Genomic DNA, 22,807 nt, shown 5'->3' on the forward strand with positions numbered 1-22,807 from the left:
CCAGCGCAGAGCACATGAAAACTCTTAATGCGCCATAGAAACACATGACAAGCAGCAGGGATGGGTAAAAGGTGAGAGACAGCCGGTGTAGACAGCGCATCCGGGCCTGCAGCATTTGCGCTGGTCCCCTCGACCCACCGTCTGCACCGGGAGGGGATAAGCATGCTTAGGATGGGAAGGAACAGTCTAAACACCGTCTGTTATCAGGGTGAGATTTGTTATGTTCAGCTCCAGCCTTGAGACCACAGCTGGCGCCGGTATGTTAGCCGCATGAGATGATGGTGGTTTTCTTTGGTGCGAACAACTGCATGTCAATTTCACAGCTGATCTAACAGTCCGTCACTCGTCTCTCAATCTCCCGTTGGAGAGCCACGAGCTTCTCCGAGAGGTTATCGGTTTTGCGCTCAAAGAGCAAAGTCTGAGAACTCACGACCGCCATGAGCTTCTTCAAGATCTTATCCGTGCTGCGTTCAATGAGCCCATTTTGAGAAGTCACGACGTGTCCCATTGTTTCAGTCACAGCGGGCAGCCTTGTGGGGGTTTGAACAGCTGATTCCGCTTTCTTTAATCTTCAATAAGCCAGGGCCAAGCCAGCTCAGATCAGCAAGAACCCTTTGCTGCTGTGAATGTCCGTGCTGCTATATTTCAGGATCAGGCTCTAAATGTACAAATGGATCTGAGAAGATTTCCAATCATGTTTCTACTAGATTTACAGTTTGTTTTCATGTCGTCTGACTCAGATGGTGGAGCAGGTGGAGCTTACAAGGAGTAAGTGCTGCTATAGAAGAAGAGTTGTGTTTTAATGAAGCTATTTAGTTAACCAATAATTGTATTGCATGCTGGCATTAAAAATGTTTCATTTGACTGATTTAATTGTTTGTTTGTTTTCTTCCAGACTGAGTGGCTGTAACCTCTCAGAGAGAAGCTGTGATGCTCTGTCCTCAGTTCTCAACTCCCAGTCCTCTAGTCTGAAAGAGCTGGACCTGAGTAACAATGACCTGCGGATTCAGGAGTGACGCTTCTGTCTGCTGCACTGCAGAGTCCACATTGTACACTGGAAACTCTCAGGTCAGGATCCAAACATATCATTAAATGATATTATTGTACAAACAACCAAGCTTTATAGAATTGGCAGGTGAACTTTTCTTTATCTTTGGATTGCTTAGGAGATTCTTAATTACTGTCTGAAGATTTTTTTACAGTCACATATTTTGTTTTAATGGTCAAACAGAATTATTGTTCAGTTCAATGAGCAGGTAGCTGTGAGATTCATAATAATGAGGTATATTTGTATTAAAGATGACTAAACTTGAACAGTAGCTGTGTGAGTTACTTTGTTTACTCATGTGTGCTGATGTTGTGAGTATTTTAAAGCTGAAGTAAACTTGTAATGAGTTTAATAGAGTTTCTGAAGTAAGTGTACTTGGAGACATTTATGTGTTTACTAAAGTCCAGGAGCAGGAGGCTGTGTGTAGCATAGAGGAACCCAGACCTCAGCTTTGTCTCCTGGTTTCTGTTGCTGCTGTTACAGTTTCCCCTCATCGTTCCTTCAACAGTCTCCTCACTGTAACAAATCAAAGTGTTACTGTATAGATTCACGTCTGAATGTTGCCATGTGCTATTAAAACTGAAAGCGATGTTTCATACACCCACGTGGTTCAGTCACACAGTAACTGATGGTAAATAATGTTTGTGTTGAGCACATCGTACAGGTCAGCTGCTCCACACAGATCTCAGGTTTACATGGAACAGTTTGTGATCATGAAGGATAAACCTCACTTCCTCTTTGTTTCATACAGATGTGACATGAACAATAACACATTCATGAAATCCTTTTAGGAACACAAACACTATTGTAGCTGGAGAATATACACTCAACAAAAATATAAACGCAACACTTTTGTTTTTGCTCCCATTCCCCATGGGATGGACGTAGAGACCTAAAATTCATTTCAGATACACAATATAATCATCCCTCCCAAACAGTGGTCACAAATCAGTCCAAATGTGTGGTAGTGGGCACATCTGCCATATTGAGATAATCCATCCCACCTCACAGGTGTGCCACATCAGGATGCTGATCTGACATCATGAGTAGTGCACAGGTGTACCTCAGACTGCCCACAACAAAAGGCCACCCTGGAATGTGCAGTTTTGTCTCACAGCAAAATGTCACAGATGCCACAAGCAATGAGGGAGCGTGCAATTGGCATGCTGACAGCAGGAATGTCAACCAGATCTGTCGCCCGTGCATTGAATGTTCATTTCTCAACCATAAGCCGTCTCCACAGGCGTTTCAGAGAATATGGCAGCACATCCAACCGGCCTCACAACCGCAGACCTCGTGTAACCACACCAGCCCAGGACCTCCACATCCAGCAGGTTCACCTCCAAGATCGTCTGAGACCAGCCACCCAGACAGCTGCTGGAACAATTGGTTTGCACAACCAAACAATTTCTGCACAAACTGTCAGAAACCGTCTCAGGGACGCTCAACTGCATGCCCGTCGTCCTCATCGGGGTCTTGACCTGACTCCAGCTCGTCGCCGTAACAGACTTGTGTGGGCAAATGCTCACATTCGATGGCGTCTGGCACGTTGGAGAGGTGTGCGCTTCACGGATGAATCATGGTTCACATTGTTCAGGGCAGATGGCAGCTGAGAATGTCCCAGTTCTTGCATGGCCAGCATACTCACCGGACATGTCACCCATTGAGCATGTTCGGGATGTGCTTGACCGGCGTATACGACAGCGTGTACCAGTTCCCACGAATATCCAACAACCTCGCACAGCCATTGAAGTAGAGTGGACCAACATTCCACAGGCCACAATTGACAATCTGATAGACTCCATGCGACGATGTGTTGCACTGCATGAGGCAAATGGTGGTCACACCAGACACTGACCGGTTCTGGGTCCCCAGACCCCCAATAGCGCAAAAAACTGCACATTCCAGGGTGGCCTTTTGTTGTGGGCAGTCTGAGGTACACCTGTGCACTACTCATGATGTCAGATCAGCATCCTGATGTGGCACACCTGTGAGGTGTGATGGATTATCTCAATATAGCAGATGTGCCCACTACCACACATTTGGACTGATTTGTGACCACTGTTTGGGAGGGATGGTTATATTGTGTATCTGGAATGAATTTTAGGTCTCTACGTCCATCCCATGGGGAATGGGAGCAGTAACAAAGGTGTTGCGTTTATATTTTTGTTGAGTGTATTTGAATGTAGGATAATGTAGGGGATCAGAAACAACAGTAATAACTAACCACCACCTCACCATTTGGGTTGGTAGCTGCATGTTGATTGATGAAGTCATTTTCTTCTTCCTCCATTTCTACCTTATAAACATCAGATTAAAAGCTGCACAGAGACAGGCCCTGGACATGTTTAGCCTAGCTTAGTACAAGGACTGGACATGGGGGAAACGGCTCTCATCACTGGATCAAAACATGAAAACAAATCTGAAGTAAAGTTTTGTTGAAGTGAACTGTGGTGGTGCCCAATGTTCCCTCTAAGCTGCGCTCGTGCAACTGCGCGCTGCTGGCACGGTCTCTGCGCACAGAAAATCTGTGTTGCACACAAAAAAATCAAATCTCAATTGAAATAAAAATTAAATCTTCAACAATTCTGTTTTGCAGTGTTAGTCAGTGACTGGCTGCTCCCATATGGGATTAGAACGATGCCACCTTATCCCATAGTCCAGCCAATCACGCGATTCACATTCGTATATACGCAGCTAATCAACGTCGCTGACAGGCTATGACAGCGTCCTTATGTGCCAACACCGGTGTTATAGCGAGCAAAGTGGCTGATGATGAGGTGAAGCCACGTTAATGACAACGTATACAACCATTGGAGATGTGAGCAGGACAGACGGAGCAACTGAGGGAAAAAGTGTGGACTTTATACCAGTTTTTAAATTGTGTTGATCGGCCGCGTAAAACCAGAGTTATGATAAAATATCTGCAATGTTTGGTTTTCTTCCTGAATAGTATTGTTGTTTATAACAATGATAGTATTCAGTATTTATTGCAACAAACTTTGTTGTTTGCAAAACTCAGTTACTTTTTTGAAGAAGTAACTATATAATTAACTGCCCAACATTGGTCATTATATCCTGTATTTTGCAGACAGAGTTACAGACTCTCTCCCAGACCACAGACTCATAATACAAGTCAGAGCTTTATAAAAATAAAGTTGTGTTTTCAAAATTGGAGTTCAAGTTATTTTTACTTCCAATAGTGTTAACATGCTACAGGTCATCAACAAGGTTGTTTTTAATTTTCATTGTAAGTGGGCTAAAGCAGTTAATTAAAAGTAGCCTAACATAAATGTAAATGCTGTAATTTGATTACTTTAATAAACCATGTAACTTGGATTGATAAGATGCTGGCGTGACCACAGTGCACACGTCTGCTGTTGCTCACAGTGGTCCAAGGGACGCTCAGGGAGTTTTTGTGTTCGCTCAGACACATGAAACATTAGAGGGAACATTGGCGGTGACTGGCAGGGAAAAGGGGAATGATAAGACTTACTGTAAATATAATTATGTATGTATTGAAAAAGGAACAACTAAAATGTTCCAGCTGAAAAATGAAATCAGTTTCAGTTTATGAGCTCTGTTTGTTTTCTTTACAATTCCAACCTTTTATTTTGAAATGAGCTGCTCGTTCCTGTTTAGAGTTGATGAGCTGATGTGGGTGAGAGGACTCACAAAGCAACACAGACACCAGATATGCAAACACAGCATCATACAACACAACCAAGAGATCCAAAGAATTATCTCTGCATTTCTGTGGCTGATGCTGCTGGAACAAAGCTGTTTGAAACCTTGTTGTTCTGCACTTTGGGACCTGAAGAGGAACCTGAACCTCTGTGCAGAGGGTTCAACTCTGAGGATTCCTGTTCAGTTTTTTTTTTTATTTCACACGGCAAAACTTGACAACTTTATGATAAATGTACGACTTCAATGTGAAAAATTCATTTTTTTCTCTTGTTTGTTTGAAGCTGCTTCCTGTTGGCTTCAGCTGTTTGGAGTTTCCATTTTCTAAACTTCTACATTCTGAACCTTCTTCAGCTCTGAACAGATGATGAAACACTGAATGATTTCAAGCTCACACTTTGTCTAATAAACTTACATCTTTCATTTTTTATTCAGATTGAAGGACTGTGATCTGTCAGAGATCAGCTGTGATTATCTGGCAGCAGCGCTGAAGTCCAACCCCTCGTATCCCAGAGTGCTGGACCTGAGTGTAGACTGCAACAACCTGCAGGATTCAGGAGTGAAGCAGCTGTGTGTTCTTCTGGAGAATCCACAATGTCGATTTGAAACTCTGAGGTCAGTCACATGTTTTAGTTGTGCTGAGATGAATATGATGTGAAAGTTGTGCTGACACTGTGGATCAGTAGGCCCACACACCTCTATACAGGAAGTCTGGTTCTACTCTTTGTAGAACTTCTGATCCCTGATCCTCTGAGTCTGACTCAGTAAATAATGCAGAGTTCTGAGCTGATGTGGGTGAGAGGACTCGGGCAGCCTGACAGAGTTGATGTCCAGGTCTTCCCTGCTTGTCCTGATATACATAAACATGAGTATCCTTGCAGGTCAGATCTTATCAGTCACACCTGTTAGTGCAGCTCTCCTCTAGATTGTAGTGCTTGTTAAACTAGGATGATTTTAGGAGCCTGGACCGCAGATCTAAGGGAAGATATGACTTGGAAAGACTAAACCAACCTATTAGAGGTGTTCGGACTAACATAGATAAATACTCAGATTTACACCTTTAGTGTCTCACAAAGGGTTGAAAAGTGAATGTGCACAGGGAGGTTGGTGGTGAGATGGGCACTTCCAGCACTGTAGATGTGTTCCAGCTCAGTGTTCATGGAAATAATCCGGAGAGCAGGATTCCTTGATGAATGTTACATCTTCTTAAAGTTATAATCCACAGGGAAAACTGTGAAACTGTCGATCTGATATCTACTCAACCAATCAGGTGTTTACATGCCCTTCACTGATCTCCAGCCCCACCTTATTATCAGTTTCTCTCTCTTTTACATCTGAATTATCTTCACTTCACATTTCAGTCAGTTCAGATTTCATTAGCACGTTCACTTTAGCATAATCCATTTTAATCCAAACACCTTTCTCTTTAAACTCTGTTTGTCAGTCACAGTATATCCAGTACAATCCTCTTTTTCACTGCGTCACACACATTCAGAGATCAGAGTGTCCTGTGTGTGCTCTCATTCACTCACACTCACTCTCATATGGCTGAAGTCTGTTTGTACACAGGCTAATCTGGGACTCTCCACCATTTGACCCTAGAAATAATGAAGCTTCTTGGATGAGAGGTGAAAGGCGAAACGTCTTCAAAAAACTTAAAGAAGTCCAGATGCCTTTTTTTCTAAGCTCTTTAGATGACTGCGAACCTTCACAAACGCCTCATCAGTGGGACTCTCAGAGCTACCAGCCCTTTGCTACAATCACAAAGCTCTTCATTGAAATCAATGATATCAAAGCTGGAATCAAGCTATAGCCATATACACTGGTAAAGACTTCTTATCTCGAAATAATATGCTGAAGTGGCAATGCAGAAATTGAAAATAGGTGGACGTGCTACCTATGCTATTAGTAGAATGGACATTGGCCTGCTGGCTAATGAAGGCCCTGTCTCACATAGAGGTGAGAGAGGCCCCCCTCGAAGCCCCCTCTTTTATCGGGGCTTACTTAGGGTCATATCGGAGACCACACAGTTGGAAGTCTTTTTTTTTTTTTTCTTTGACCAAATAAAGCTTATTTCTGTAGCTGTTGTTTTATACAGCTTTAATGTTAATATTAACATTTGCTTATGTATGTTTAGGGAGTGGTCTGATGGTACATGTCGTTGTCACATTAATAATATTCAAATAGTAAGGGTATGCTTAAAGATATGGTAAAAATCATATCATATAATGTAAATGGCCTGTCGAATCCAATTAAACGTAATAAAATTTTAACTAAAATGAAGAAAGAACAAATACAAATAGTGTATCTACAGGAAACCCATCTAGACTGTAAGGAGCATGAAAAACTGAAAAGAATGGGTTATACAACAGTTTTCTCCTCTTCCTATAAAACTGGACGAAGGATCGGAGTGGCTATCCTGTTATCAAGCAAATTACTCTTTGAAAAAATATCTGAGATAAGTGATAAAGAGGGACGTTATATTTTGGTAAGGGGGAACATTGAGGGGAACCCAGTCACGTTGTTAAATATATATGCAACCCCTGGAAGCGATATTTATTTCTTTAAGAAAATTATAGATGTGATGGTAACAGAGACAGTAGGTTTCCTAATTTGCGGAGGAGATTTAAATATACATCTACAACCAAAGCTAGATATTTCCAATAGAAAAGCACAGAATACTAAAACATTAATTAAGAACATAAATACATTGATGAAGGAGGTGGGACTAATTGATATATGGAGAGACTTGCATCCCTACCAAAGGGATTATACTTATTTTTCCTCACCGCACTCGTTATACACAAGAATAGATTATTTCATAACTTTTGGGAAAAATAAAGATAAAATAAACACTTGTGCAATTGGAGCAATAGAGTTAAGCGATCATGCACCAGTATACCTGTCTGTTGATTTAAACGTGCAACCAAAACTCAATAATTGGAAATTAAATTCAAGCTTACTGAATGATCCTCACTTTAAAGGACAAATTAAGAAAGAGATTCACTTCTATATGGAAACTAATGACAATGGTGAGGTGTCTCCTGCTATACTGTGGGATGCCTTAAAAGCTGTCCTGAGAGGGAAAATTATAGCAATATCCTCTTATAAGAAAAAGATGAGAAATAAGAAATTAGAAGAGCTACAAAATAAGAATTAGAGAAAAGGCATGAAAGAAAAACATCTCAGGATATATTGGAGGAAATTAGGAAAACAAGAAATGAAATAAATGATTTGACCACATATGAAATTTAAAAAAGATTAATGTTTCTTAAACAAAGGTATATAAATACCTTTGTAAATACAAGATAATGTACGACGGACATTACAAATTATTAATCATATTCAAAAGAATAAAATAGAAGCAATGGTAATCAGTATCGATGCAGAAAAATCATTCGATTCAGTTAATTGGAACTTTCTTTACCGAGTCTTGCATACATTTGGCTTTCACGAAAATATAATTAAGACAATACAGGCACTTTATGATAACCCTACGGCAAGGATTAAAATTAATGGCTACCTATCAAATAGTATTAAGCTGCAAAGAGGAACAAGGCAGGGCTGTGCGTGCTCACCATTATTATTTGCGTTATATCTGGAACCATTGGCTCAATATATAAGACAAAATAAAGAAGTAGAAGGTATTAATATCCATGAAAAGGAGCATAAATTAGCCTGCTATGCAGATGATATTTTAATATTTTTGGGTCAACCATCAAACTCTTTACCTAAATTAATGCAATCATTTGAATACTTTGGTCGACTATCTGGATATAGGGTTAATATGAGTAAAACACAATTGCTTAAGTACAACTATATTCCATCAGAAGAAATTAAAAATAAGTATCAATTAGCATGGCAAACAGAGTACTTTAAATATCTAGGAGTCATAATACCTAAGGATCTTACAGAACTATTATAACGAAATTATTTACCAATACAGAAAAAAATTAAGGAACATATAGCGAGATGGAATCTAATTCCATATTTAAGTTTATATTCGAGAATAGACTCAATTAAAATTAATATTCTTCCTAAATTATTATATTTATTTCAAACATTACCAATAGAAATTAACCAGAAACAGTTTAATGAATGGGATAAAATTTTGTCAAGATACATATAGCAAGGAAAAAGGCCCCGAATTAGATTTAAAACCCTACAACTTAACAAAGGAAAAGGGGGTGGGGCTTACCTTCTCTTAGGGAATATTATTGGGCAGCACAATTAAGGCCTATGATATGCTGATGTAATCCTTCATATGACGCTCAATGGAAAGTTATTGAGGAGAGTCTGACCTCCATCCCCATATAAGCTATTATAGCAGACAGAAGCTTGCAAAATTTAATAAAAACTATTGAAAATCCATGGATCAAGTTGACTTTTAAAATTTGGGAAACAGTAATAAAAGAATATAAACTAGAAGAGGATATAGCAGTTCTTAAGTGGTGTGCACATGACACACATTTTGCTCCAAATAAATTGGACACCAGATTCAAAGATTGGACATATAAAGGATTAACAGCTTTATGTATGGTAATGGAGGAAGGCAGACTAATTAGTTTTGATAAAATGAAAGATAAATATTCATTAGAAACACAGGATTTTTATAGATGTCTACAGATGAGGCATTTTGTCAATAAAACGATAAAAGCTAAGGCTGAACTGAGTAAACAGCTGATAGACGTATTTAAAAGGGCAGTTCAAATAAAAATAGAGGTATTATAGGTGACCTCTATAAAGGATTAACAAATATGAAATTACACTCAACCTTGTATATCAAAACAAAATGGGAAATGGAGGGAGGAATAGAGATAAAGGAGGAAGAATGGACAACAATATGGGCATATCAATGGAAATGTAGCAGCTCACAGAGCTGGCGGGAATTTGGGTGGAAATGCCTGATAAGATATTTTATTACACCTCTCCAAAAATCTCACTATGAAGGTAACCCTCCCGCTTGCTGGAGAAATTGTGGAAATACAAATGCAAATCACTATCATATTTTCTGGGACTGTCATGTTATTAAAACTTATTGGAAGGGAATACATGCAGCAATACAAGAGACATTTGGAAGATATTTACCTTTGGAAAGTAAAACTCTACGTTTTGGACTTATGCCAGAAGGATGGACAAAGAACGATAAATACTTGTTTAATATTTTACTGGCAGCAGGCAAAAAAGCCATCACAAAAAAATGGCTTTCTTCAGAGAGCCCAGCTATGAACACGTGGATGAACATCACACTGGACATTTACAGAATGGAGAAAATGACAGCAGATGTGAACTACAAGAGGGACCTGTTTGTATCACGATGGAAGAAATGGATGGACTACATTAGAAAACGCAGGCCAGTTTTTGCTTTTGCATTTTGACTTTGTTAACTACTAGAAGACTACAGGAAAAATTAGTTACATTAATGGAAACAAAAACACACTCCCTATATTTATTTATTTATTTTTCTTTCCTTTTTCTTTTTCCTTATGTATTTTTTATTTATGTTGTTTGTTGTTTCCTGTTTTGCTTCTTTGTCTTTTCTTCTTCTTCTGTCATTCTTATTGTATGGATATTTTAGTTGTTTAAATATAGAAAAAAAGAAAAAAATATATGTACTGAAAGATAGCTGAAGTTGATGGTATTGTATAGTGATTCTAAAATGTCAATAAAAATAAAGAAGCGGGAATGAAATGAGTCCAAGTCTTCTGCTGATTCAGCATCACATTCATCTTTGCTCCTTGTTCTGCATCCCCACCATGGACTTCATTCCTTTCCAAGCCAGCCTTGAGTGTCCTTTATTCAGCTCATCCTCTGCTTTACTTTTACACCTGATTTTAGCTGCTTTTCTTCTCTCCCTCATAACAAGACAGCTTCTTCTGCCTGAGAACATGTTGGAGTGATTTACTAATCCAGGGCTGATTTTGGGGGAAAATAGTTCCCATTTTCAAAGTAATCCCCATTTTTCCCAGAATGAAATGTAAGTAGAAATAAATGATCTAAGTGAGAACATGAGCCTTTAAAAAGGCTCTTCTGAGGCTGCTGCCAGTGGTCAAAGCCTCCAACAAAGCTCTGTAAGTACATGACGTCGTTGCCCACCTCTCAATTTTAAATACACTTAGTCATTGAGGGTTAGCAGGAGGGACTATGCGCTTACCTGCTGCTCCTTGGCAGGTAGCTCCATGCCCTCCTGGGTTTTAATTGCACCTTAGAACACATATGCATCAACACTACAATGAGCGGGTGGAGGGAGGTTTGGAGTCTTCTCCCACCCCCATTCTCTGCGGCCTGCTGGAGCGGGAGGGCTAGTAGGAGGAGTTGGCCGTCCGACTGCGGTCTGGGGTGTGGGGCCTCCCTGCTGCTGCGGAGTCGGGGTGGTCTGCCTCTCCCCACCGCAGGGAAAAGGGTAACACCACCTGGGTCTGGGTGCAATTCCCCCCTCCAGGGGCAAGGGTACCTAGACCCGGTTTGTAGAGTACGCTTGGGGAGTGTGATTGTGTGTACAGCGTCTCTTTATGTCTGTCTCCACGTTGGTTGAGTGTGGAGTGAGTGCATATGAGAGCATGAGGGTGGGAATGGATGTTTGTGTCTGTGTGTGCCTGTATGTCTGTGTCTATATGTCAGGTTGGGTATCAGACGCCACCTCTCTGGGGACACCTCAGGCCCTCCAAGGTTTGGAGGCCTATCTCCACCCACCACCACTTCCCCTGCCGGTGGCGGACTCCCTCAGGTGTCGGTGTGTTGGTGGTTCTTTGTGTCTGGGGGTGGGCGTCCGGGTACACACCGGCTCACTCCTTGGCGGCCGCTTGTCGGGGCCTGGGGCCTGGGGCTCGCTCGGGCCCCTTTGGAGGTGGGGTGCCCCCGGCCTCTCGGCCTAGGGCTCGGTCACTCAGGCGCAGCTGGGGGCCGGCGGAGCTCACGGGCGCGTCACTGCAACCCCCCCTGGCTTCTGCTCCGCGGCTGCTGAGTGAGCCCTCATCTGGGACTCTCCTCAGCTCTTACTGGAACAGTGGCGCGGCTGCCCCTCTGTTGGTCTTCCATGGTCTCTTGTGTTCTGGGGGCCTCTGGATGTCTGGAGTTTTGATCTCCTCCATACCCGCTTCACACCCTGGAGGACGGGGCTGTGGCCCCCCCACACTCCCTAGCAGATCATTACATGGAGAAACCTTTGGAATGCAAGCATGCTGATCCACACAGGTATGCACACATGGGTATTCACAGACGCGGACTAAAGCTTTCTTGGCTGCTGCCTCAAAGCACACTGTGCGCTGTCTATCTTGCGTGCTGCACAATATCGTTTATTACTTAGTAAATACTGATATCTATGACTAGCTAGTTTATTGTGATGGTGCTTTGTTTTCTCTATTATTATGTTGCTCTTTGTTGTTTGCTGTCTCCTCTGTTTGTTTGTTTGTTTGTTTGTTTGTTTGTTTTTTCTCCATACAGGTGACCCAGGAGTTTTTTTTTTTTTTTTTTTTTTTTTGTCTCTCTTCCCCCCCCCTTCTCACCGTCTCTTCTCCCCTTGGGTTTTCTTTCTTTCTCTCCCCCTCTCTCTCTCATTCATTCCCCCTGTCCTATTTATTAAAAAAAAAAAAAAAAAAAAAAAAAAAATGACAAAGGATGAACTGAAGCTCTGCCATCACGTAATGTCGCATACTGCTGTTTCTGATGTCATTTAAAAAAAAAAAAAAAAAAAAAAAAAAAAACACAGATCAGGTGGAACAACTCAAATAAAATATCAAAAATATTAAGTGGTCATCGGTACTCAGTTTGTTCAATACTGAATACATTGGAGCACAAATTGTCCACGTTTCTGAAATATTTCTGGGTGTAACTGTCACCAAAGTGCAATTTAGACCTGGCCTGTGGTTGTTATCTAAGTGATAATCATCAATTCTACTAAAACAAATACAAAATAAAGAAGTTTGACACATTCTGTTGATATCAAAAGCACACTGAACAATTCAGTGTTGTTTTACTGCTGTTCTCTCTTCACTTCTTCTCCTCTGATTCTCTCCACATGTTGCTCTGCATCAGTGCTCAGTTTCCTGACAAAACAAGATGAAATATTGCTAAATATAATAGTATCTCATTACACTTCAACATAAGTGTTTTATTTTTGTAATTGTTTATCTGTTATTTTTCAGACTGAGTCACTGTGACCTGTCAGAGAGAAGCTGTGAAGCTCTGGCCTCAGGTCTCAGCTCTCAGACCTCTAATCTGAGACAGCTGGACCTGAGTAACAATAACCTGAAGGATTCAGGCGTGAAGCTTCTGTCTGAAGGACTGAAGAGTCCACACTGTACACTGGAAACTCTCAGGTGAGATCAAGCATTTTTCTTTCATCAACTGACAGAATTAGCAGATTAATAATAAGGCAGTCCTCTAATAAGAGGAGAAGTGGAGGTGTTTTGAAGGGCAACATACTCTTATGCTGAAAGCAGACTTCTCACAGATTCTGAGGCTGCAGGTTTCATCACTGTCCAACCAAAATTCACTGAACCAGCAGTAAATGAACGTCCAAAACGACGCTTCATGTTTAAAAAACAGATGATCAGGGGGATTTGTGTTTACATCTTTTTTGTGTGATCTGTTCACCTGCTGTTTTAGCTGTTTGGTGGTTGTTGAGATGGTTTTGTGAACTTTTAGCTGAGATTCTGACGTTTCTGTAGATACCACACATGTCTAATTACTTTGTACAGCATGAACGGCCATAACGAGGTTTTTAACAGTAAGAAAAGTTGTAAAACTTCAGAAAATATAGTTAAAAGTCCAAAACCTTCTACGTCTGGTGGCTTGTGGTAAGGAGCAGATCAAACGAGTAAAGAATTACGTTATAATTATAAATGGCTTCAACAGCACATTCAGGTCTGTGAGACTCATTCAGACACTGAGCCGTGGCTCTGTGCTATATGCACATATTTCTGCATCTCTGCCATTCAGACACACTTTATATATAGTTTATTTTATGTAGTATTCAATACTGAACTGTACATTTAGTCTTTTTAAAGGCAGCAAGTTTTATTCAGTGTTTTCATAAAAGCCTTATTTCTATCCATTTACTGCTATTAGGAAGAACACGTGAGGTTTAAGACCTGGACCAGTTTGAAACCTTTTGTCCTCCACAATGGAAAATGGGTGGAAATAAAAATGGGTCTCACTTTAGCCAGCTCCTAATTTTATCAGTTCTGCTCTCAGCGTCTCCTGTATATCTCCTGTATAAATGTTGCACTCAGCTTTGTGCTCTCCAATATCACTGAAATGCAGCCAGATGCTGCTCATTTTGCCTTTTCACTCTTTCCTGACACGCTTGCATTTCAATACAGCTCCCATTTCTCTGTGTACTGGTCTCTACCACTACCCTTGCTGTCTATGGGACATGTCCTCTTTCACATAATGGTATGATCCCAGTCTGTCTCTTAAAGTGTTTGGCCACATGGTTTGCTCATCAGAATAAAACCTCAGCCGTGCTCACATTGATTATCAGCAAGCCTGAAAATTCATCAATATTTGACATGTGAAATTATCTCAAGGGCTGGATTTGGCCCACGGGCCATATGTTTGACACCCCTGGTTTACACAGTTTGGTATTCAATGTACAAGTGAGTTAGCTCTCAGCTAACTAGCAGACAAGCTAACTGCTGGGACTGTGTCTTTCTAACAAGAGCGTCAGACACTCAGACTGGTTTCCTTTGTGGATGATGATGTGTTCTCACACTGATCCTTCATGCTGATGCTGCCATCCACCCACTGCTCCTGGATTCCTCATCATCATCTCCATCAGCCCTCACAATACTCCACCTTCTTCAGCTTCATGTTCAGCAGCCTGGATGGACAGTAATTCTTTCCATGGGTTATGGTGGGACATTGAGAGCTGAAGTCAAACAGCAGTGAGAATGAAAGACTGATTCATTTCTATTTAGTCTTGTGATGTGCAGCTTTGTTCAGAGCATTAAGGCCCAGCAAAGATCACTGAGGTCATAGAGTCCTGATGAAACCTGTGTGCTTATAGAAACTGAGACCAGATGAACCAGAATAGAAGGACATTAAAATGAAGTGTCAGCTACACAAAGGCAAAGCTATTCAGTTGTTGCTGTGAGTTATTTAAATGGAGGATGGAGTCAGACTTTAAGCTGCTGGACTCAGTCACTATATCCTGTTGTCCTCATAGAACCTGGACACACAGACTCACCTGTGACACAGTGACACACAGTGTGGGCTACACACACATTAGAAAGTGGATCAGTCACACTTGTGCAATCATTTGTTGTGCTGGGAAACCATGAACACTTTGAATCACATTAATGGCTTTGTTACAGCAACATTCAATCATGAGTTCAAAAGTAGTGCATTGTGTACTTATTTTAATAGTACTGCAGTATGAGAAGTGCAACATTCAGTGTGCAGAAACAGATCAGGTGCTTTCTAACAGCAGTGTTCCCTTTAACACAGCAGCAGTTCAAATATTTCTGTCAGTCTGAGCTGAAACATGAATCTAATCAAATATCAAATCAAAGTTCTTTGCCTCTGCCAGGACGTTAACATTTGATCTAGTTTTTTACAAAGTTCCCTCAGCGTCCAGAGCCACCAACATACCTTTGATCAACAGCAAGTGAACATTTATAAATGTGTGTTTGCAGAACAGGAAGCAGCAGAACTATTGTTCTGTTATCAGGCAGCAGCACAAACGCTCATCAGCTCATTTACTGTGCAGGACTTTGAGTGTGTGAAGTGTGTGTTTGTGCTGGATTTCCTTTGGAGAATCTCAGTCAGAAACCAGACAAAGAAAAACTCTTTCAACAGTCCAGGTTGAGTTGACAACATGAACTGCATTTATCTTCCTCTGACTTGACATGTTCTTCCTCCTCTGCACCGAGCCAGCTGCTAAGACTCACAAGCTCATTGACATTTTCTGATGATAAAGAAACTCTCTTCTTCTGCACAATATGAGCAGCAACAGAGAAGAAGCTTTCACAGGTACAGATGTTGCAGCTGTGGCCAAGTACATGTGCTGCATGTTGGAGCAGCACTCTAATGGACAGGCCTCTGTACTGATGGTGGGCTCTGCTCTGTATCCACCACACTGTTCTCAGCTGAGTCTTCCTCCTGTTCACACTCTGATGAAGCACCAACAGGGCCAACTTCTTCTCTGGTGGCTCGGATGTTGTTGCTTCCACAGGTTTCCCTCCAACAACCCTCTGTTCCTGCAGTATGTTCAGTAAGATCTGGGTAAACACTTGAGCTCCTTGAATCTGGCTCCAGCAGCAGTTTTCACATATACAATGTTGGCATTTTGCTTGCGTGTCTCAAGGTCTGTTCTGAATGTATACTTGAATTTGACCACGTAGGCGGGGTCATCATCTGAGCTCTCCATCACCTGAGAGAGATGACAAAACACAGAATCACAGAGCATGAAACCAACGTTTCTCCTCCCAGAAGTTCAGTCACAGACCTGCAACAGAAACAAGAAGATTCAAATGACGCAGAGCTTTCATTTACTTATATCCACAAACATGTCCTCTACATATTCATGCTGTATTTACACACACATACAGAGGCTGTTTGTCTCTCACACACCGACAGGACACTGAGAAATACATCATGTTAAATATACCTGCAGGCTTCCAGCTGTGCACTTTGTCCCTGTCAGCTGTGATTGCCATGGCAACCTTGGTGTTGTGCGCGATGCAGGGACGTGTTCAAAGGCAGACGTCTGGCAGCAGCATCATATTTGATGCACTATCTGTACTGAGTGTGCTGACTTTATTTCAAATGTCCCACTGCTGTGCAACATGAATCACATGTTCTGCACGTTTCTGTAACTCCCAGGTAACCATGGTTACCCAGCCACGCCCAGTAGTCTCCAGAGAGACCAACAGCTGGTTCATGTTGTAACGCCGTGGCTTTCGTAGTCTCTCCTTTTTCTACAGCTCATGTGTTCTTCTTGTGATGCTGCGTCTTGAGGCTCATACATGCCGTCATTTGTTGATCCTAAGAACGTTCCTCAGACCGACTTCTTCAACAACAGATAACTTTAGTTGTATCAACACTGCCTCCTGGAACAGTTTAAAATGAACATGTCAAAGATCTGTACCTGTCTCCATGTTTCTGTCCCCGCCCCTTTCTTTCTGTCCTGGGTCATGTGAGCGCTGCAGTAGTATTAGGCCCACCCTCAATGCTCCCATTGGCTGAGACGCATACTGACGCCCATTTCAAGCCAGCACTGATCAACATCCCTCCTGTGACCCATGGCTTTTATATTCAGAGCCAGTGAGCACTTTCACAATAATCATGATTTTAAAAACTGTGATTAAAATAATTGCTGACGTTAATCAGTTAATGAGTTAACGAGATAATAACAGGTTAAGTTGCCCTAATAATTAGACTTTGGTGACAAACTGATGTGATCTCCATGTTTCCTTTGTTGGACTGTGGGCGAGTGTCAGAACTGAATGTACTGAGTAACATGTAGAGTTTAAACATGTGTCAGTTCCAGTTTTAGAGCTCTAAAGTGCAGCTATCATGTTAGGAATATGTTAGGAATAGACAGGAACACTGAGCACACTGAGGTCAAATCTTTATTTTACCACTCGCTGCATTCTTGATGTTCATGAATTCAGCAGCTTCATGATTGTCTGCAGCATTAATCTCATATTTCCATTAAAGTGTTGAATTTGACTGTTTGATGTTCTTTATGATCTCTGGCACCAGTTCATCTGTAGGCTGAGCTCAGTCCATCCAGTTAGTGAAATGATGTTTTAAGGTCTCCTTGTCCTGTGAGCGTGCACAGATCCTGAAGCAGAAAGCCTGGGTTACAGAGAAATGATCATCACTGTGATGATGCTCATCATCTCTGACTGGGATTTGAGGTTTTGTCAAAGCAGCAAAGAAAGCCTGGCTATGTTGGACTGGGTGTGGAAGCAGCTCCCAGTTTGAGTTCAGGAGACAGACACCCTCTCTACTTTGAAGATCAGCTTCAAACTTTCCTTTTTGATAAAGCTTATAGTTCGAGCTGGATCAGGTGACCCTGAACCATCCCTTAGTTATGCTTCTATAGGCTCAGGCTGTTGGTGGACTTCCCATGATGCTCTGCTTTCTTCTCCCCTCTTTTCACTCCTGATGCTTTTATATGTCACTACTGCATGTCCTTAACTTTTGTCTTCTCTCTCCTTAACTTTTGTCTTCTCTCTCCTTAGTTTGTGTTTTGTTCTTGTCTCTCTGAGCTCATCTCTTCCCTTTCCCCTCACCCTGCAACCAGTCATGGTAGATGCTCCTCCTGGAGCCTGTTTTCACTGGGAGGATCTTTGTGTCAAAGGGAGTTCTTCTTCCCACCATCACCAAGTGCTGCTCACAGTGGAGGCGGTTACCTTACACTGTTAAACAGCTTCAGATGACTGTTGTTGTCTGTTGGGTATTGTCACTTATAAATAAAGTTACATTGAATGGATGTAAATGGATAGATGTTATTGTGACAAAGAGAAAACAACTGTTGACAGATAGATTGTTGTTTTGTGTGTTTGCAGTCTGTCAGGATGTCTGATCACAGAGGAAGCTGTACTTCTCTGGCCTCAGCTCTGAGCTCCAACCCCTCCCATCTGAGAGAGCTGGACCTGAGCTACAATCATCCAGGTGACTCAGGAATGAAGCTGCTGTCGGCTGGACTGAAGGATCCAGGCTGGAGACTGGACACTCTCAGGTATGGAGAGAAAATCTGATAGAGGAGGAAGAGCTGGAAACATTTCCCGTGTCTTTCACTCACTTCCTGTTTGTTTCCTGCAGATGAGACATGAACAATCACACATGCAGGAATATTTTCAGGGACAGACACACTAGTCTAGCTGGATAGTTCATGGATATTTATGTAGGGGTCTCCAAGGAGTCTGTTTGCAGGAACATTTAGGTCACAGGTGTACCTGATATAGATACCAGTGTACCTAATAAAGTGTCAGCTAACATTTGGAAATGGAAGCTTAAATAATGACAAACTGTACATTCACAGCTGAAGTCACAATAAATTTGTTCTCAAGTGCACATTTTTCTGTTATTGTTCTCAAACAACAGAATGAGAATGAAATATTGATTCTAACAGGGCCCATAAACAGCATTAGCTTAGTAGCATTAGCTTATCAGAGTTTCCATCATGGTCACACAAATCCTTAGCAGAGAAAAGTGGCCTACTTAGCAATAGCTGCTCAAGTTGTATAAAGAAAGGGAAAACAGTATTAGCATTAGCTGCTAATGGCAGCTTACTTAGCATAAACTGTTCACATCTTTATAATGCAAGGGAAAGGAGTCACTCATGGAAGCCTATTTAGCATTAACGTCTCACATCATTATAACACAAGGGAAAAGGGTATTAGCGTTAGCTACTAATGCTTATTCACCTCAAATTAGCTTTAGCTGCTAATGGTAGCCTACTTAGCATTAACTCCTCACTAATATAATGCTAATTCACATCAAATTAGCATTAGCTGCTCATATTGTTATAAGGAAAGAGAAAACGGTATTAGCATTAGCTACTAATAATTATTCAGCCCTAATTAGAATAAGCCTCTAAAAGCAGCCTACTTAGCATTAACTCCTCACATCGTTGTTACCCAACGGAAAAGAGTATTAGTATTAGCTACTATCATTTTTAATAAGTAAGAGAAAACAGTGTTAGCATTATTGAATAATGCTAATTCACACTCAATTAGAATTAGCTATTTACAAGAGCGTACTTAGAATTAGCCGCTCACATTGTTAAAAAGTAAGGGAAAACAGTATTAGTATTAGCACATAATGCTAATTCACGTCAAAGTAGCATTAGTTAATAATGGCAGCCTACTTAGCATTAACTGCTCACTAATATAATGCTAATTCACATCAAATTAGAATTAGCTGCTCACATTGTTAAAAGGGAAGGGAAAACAATATTAGCATTAGCTGCTAATAATTATTCACCTAATTAGAGTTAGCCCCTAATGGAAGGCTAGTTAGCATTAACTCCTGACATAGTTATAATGCAGGGGAAAAGGGTTACCATTATCAGATAATGCTAATTTACATCAAATTAACAATTGTTAATAATGGTAGACTTCGTATCATTAGCTGCTGTCGTTCTTACAAAGCAAAGGAAAACAATACGAGCATTAGCTGCTAATGCTTTTTCATCTAAAATTAGCATTAGCCACTAATGGCAGCCTACTTAGCATTAACTCCTCACTAATATAATGCTAATTCACGTCAAATTAGCATTAGCTGCTAGCATCAGCCTACCTAGCACTAGTTGTTCACATTGTTAAAAGGGAAGAGAAAACGATATTAGCATTAGCTACTAATAATTATTCACCCCTAATTAGAATTAGCCGCTAATGGCAGTATACTTAGCATTAACTCCTCACATTGTTATAATGTAAGGGAAAAGAATTAGCATTATCTAATAATGTTGACCGTGGCCCACTGGAAAAGTTCAGAACTAAAGATTAGGAGTGTTTCTCGATATCTCTTTCTCATTTGAGAAACAAATGAATTCTGTTATTAAAACCAGCTGTAAGGTTTATATTGTTGATTGTCATTTATGCTTAGAAATATTTACTCATATATGCTTAGAGTTGTATAATCGATTGCATGATGATAGAGGTTTGATCCTTAGTAGTCTGTAAAGACTCTGTGTGCCTTCCAGAGTGCTCTGGCATGCACACACCACTTGGGGCCATGAGAGAGGTCGTACCCTCTCTTACTGATTTATGGTGTAGGACAGGGGTCTCAAACTCTATTTAGCTGGGGGCCGCTGCAGGCAGAGTCTGGGTGAGGCTGGGCCGCATTAGGTTTTCCACAAGAAAGGCATGGTTAAAAAATTCCAATCTTCTCAAATCTCTTTATTTTTATTTTTTAACACAAAATATGAAAAATAAATAAACAAATTAAGAATTAATAAGAAAATAAATCAATCTGTAATACATAAATAAAATAATAATAAGATATTTTTAGTCAGTGAACTTGTGTGTATCTTTCAGTCTTCTATATCTGCTGTATTTAGATTGAAATGTCTGTATTAACAGTTCTATACCCTTCTTCTGAACATGAATGGAACACTGGAGAAAATGAACTGTTCTTCTGAACATGGCTTCTCTTGCCTACTCCTTGCTGCTAGAGACCTGGCAGCGTTTCCTCTCGCATAGCCGAGTCAGATTTGGCCTGAGGGAGGAAGCAGTTGCGACCCTCAGTATGTCTTGAAGATGATCATCCGTAAGTCTGGACCTGTACTTGGACTTATTGAAGTTCAAAGTGGAGAAGAGCTTTTGGCACAAGTATGTGCTACCAAAAAGGCACATGGTCCACTTGAACATTCGGGAAAGCCGAGGGAAACTAGGGCTCAAGTCTCTCAAAAATTGTCCAAGCTTGTCTGCTTTTCCACTCACCTCCCTGAACTTTGCTTTGAGTTCAGAGTTGCACTGCAGCTCAATGAGCTCCATTTGAAGCACAGAAGGGGCATCTTGCACATCAAAGGAGAAGGGGTCCGCAAAAATGTGAAAGGTGGCTCTGTGTGTCTAGAAGTCAGCAAATCTGTGATCAAATTCCTCCTGTAGCCTCAAAATGACATCAACATACTCGTCAGCACTGAATGGTGTGCATGCATCCACGAGTGCCTTGCATGCTGGGAAATGGCAAAGGTTTGTCTGAGAGAGCTGAGCTTTCCAGAGCGCCAGTTTTGTGGAGAATGCTCTCACGTTGTCATACGCAGCACTGACAAGTTGCCCCTGGCCTTGTAACGTCTTGTTCAGTACATTAAGCTCATGTGTCATATCAACAAGAAAAGCTGAGTCCATGAGCCATTTGGGATCAGTTAGCACAGGAACACTAACTCCATCCTTCTCCATGAAGGCTTCACTTCTGCTCTCAACTCAAAAAGTCTCTTTAATACATTTCCCCTGCTGAGCCAACGTACCTCAGTGAAGTCGAGCACATCCCCATATTCTGACTCCATTTCCTCTAAAAAAGCTCAGAACCTTCGGTGCTTTAAGCCCCTGGATCTGATTTGGTTGATGCATTTCACAACAATAGACATCACATTGTCAAATTTCAGGCATTTGCTGCAAAGGACCTGCTGATGGATGATGCAGTGCAGAGCAATGGCCTCCTCCACGCCTTCCTCTTCCAGTTTGTTTTGTGCCACCAGTCCATTTTTCCTCCCTGTCATTGATGGCGCTCCATCTGTTGTTATTCCAACAAACCTCTTCCATGGCAAACCAACATTCTCAATGGCATCACACAGCTTGTAAATATCTGCTGAGCGGTGGTCTGGCCATGCATTGGAATTACTGTGAGCAGCTCCTCCATCACTTCAAAACTGTCATCAACACCACGGACATACATTGGGAGCTGGGCAGTGTCGGTGATGTCTGTGGTCTCATCAAGAGCGACTGAGTATACACTGAAACATTTGGCTTTCTCACACAGTTGGTCATAAATGTCACTTGACAGGTCAGAAATGCGATCTGCTGCGGTGTTGGCAGAAAGGCTGATGTTGCTAAACTGACCTTTCTTTCCCGGACAGACTATATTTGCAGCCTGCAATATGCACTTTTAGACAAATGCACCTTCTGTGAATGGCTTCCCTGCTTTAGCAATCATCTCACTAACCACGTGGCTCCGACTGCTGCATTATTCTCTTTGGTTACTTTCTTGGAGAAATCTTGCTGCCTCAGTAGATCTGTTTTAAGACTGGCAACCCGGTTCGCTCTCTCGTCTCCCTGGTATTCTGCATCCAGCTCAGCATGTCTAGTTGTGTAATGACGTTTCAAATTGTATTCCTTGTGCAGCGCAACTTTCTCTGTGCAAATAAGACAGGTCGGGGTGCCCCTGTGCTCAACAAAGAAATATTGCATTTCCCACTTTTCCTGAAATTGTCGGTGCTCATCACCAACCTTTCTCTTCACCGCAGGCTTTGAAAAAGACATTGTGGCGGAGGCGTGGCCCCGGGCGCAGCTGCAGGGGAGGAGTGCAGCAGAAGGCTCAACAGGGCGGCGCTGCGAGGCCGGTAAGAACAGCTGATGGTGTTTATGTACTGATGATGGTCTCCCTCCGCTGTGTTTA

General features: G+C 41.5%; 2 long non-coding RNA genes across 2 annotated transcripts in view; one reads left to right on the forward strand and one right to left on the reverse strand.

The window, feature by feature from the left end:
- The window catches only part of LOC143415910 (uncharacterized), a 366,388-nt gene that overhangs the window by 309,701 nt on the left and 33,880 nt on the right, over nucleotides 1-22,807 (reverse strand). The gene's annotated exons all lie outside the window — the stretch shown is intronic.
- LOC143415908 (uncharacterized) lies at nucleotides 1,003-13,139 on the forward strand. The gene is made up of 3 exons (XR_013096336.1): nucleotides 1,003-1,068; nucleotides 5,168-5,347; nucleotides 12,877-13,139. It is a non-coding gene; the product is annotated as an uncharacterized LOC143415908 (long non-coding RNA).

This window comes from Maylandia zebra, unplaced genomic scaffold (assembly GCF_041146795.1).
Source record: "Maylandia zebra isolate NMK-2024a unplaced genomic scaffold, Mzebra_GT3a scaffold11, whole genome shotgun sequence".
NCBI classification, from domain to species: Eukaryota; Metazoa; Chordata; class Actinopteri; order Cichliformes; family Cichlidae; genus Maylandia; species Maylandia zebra.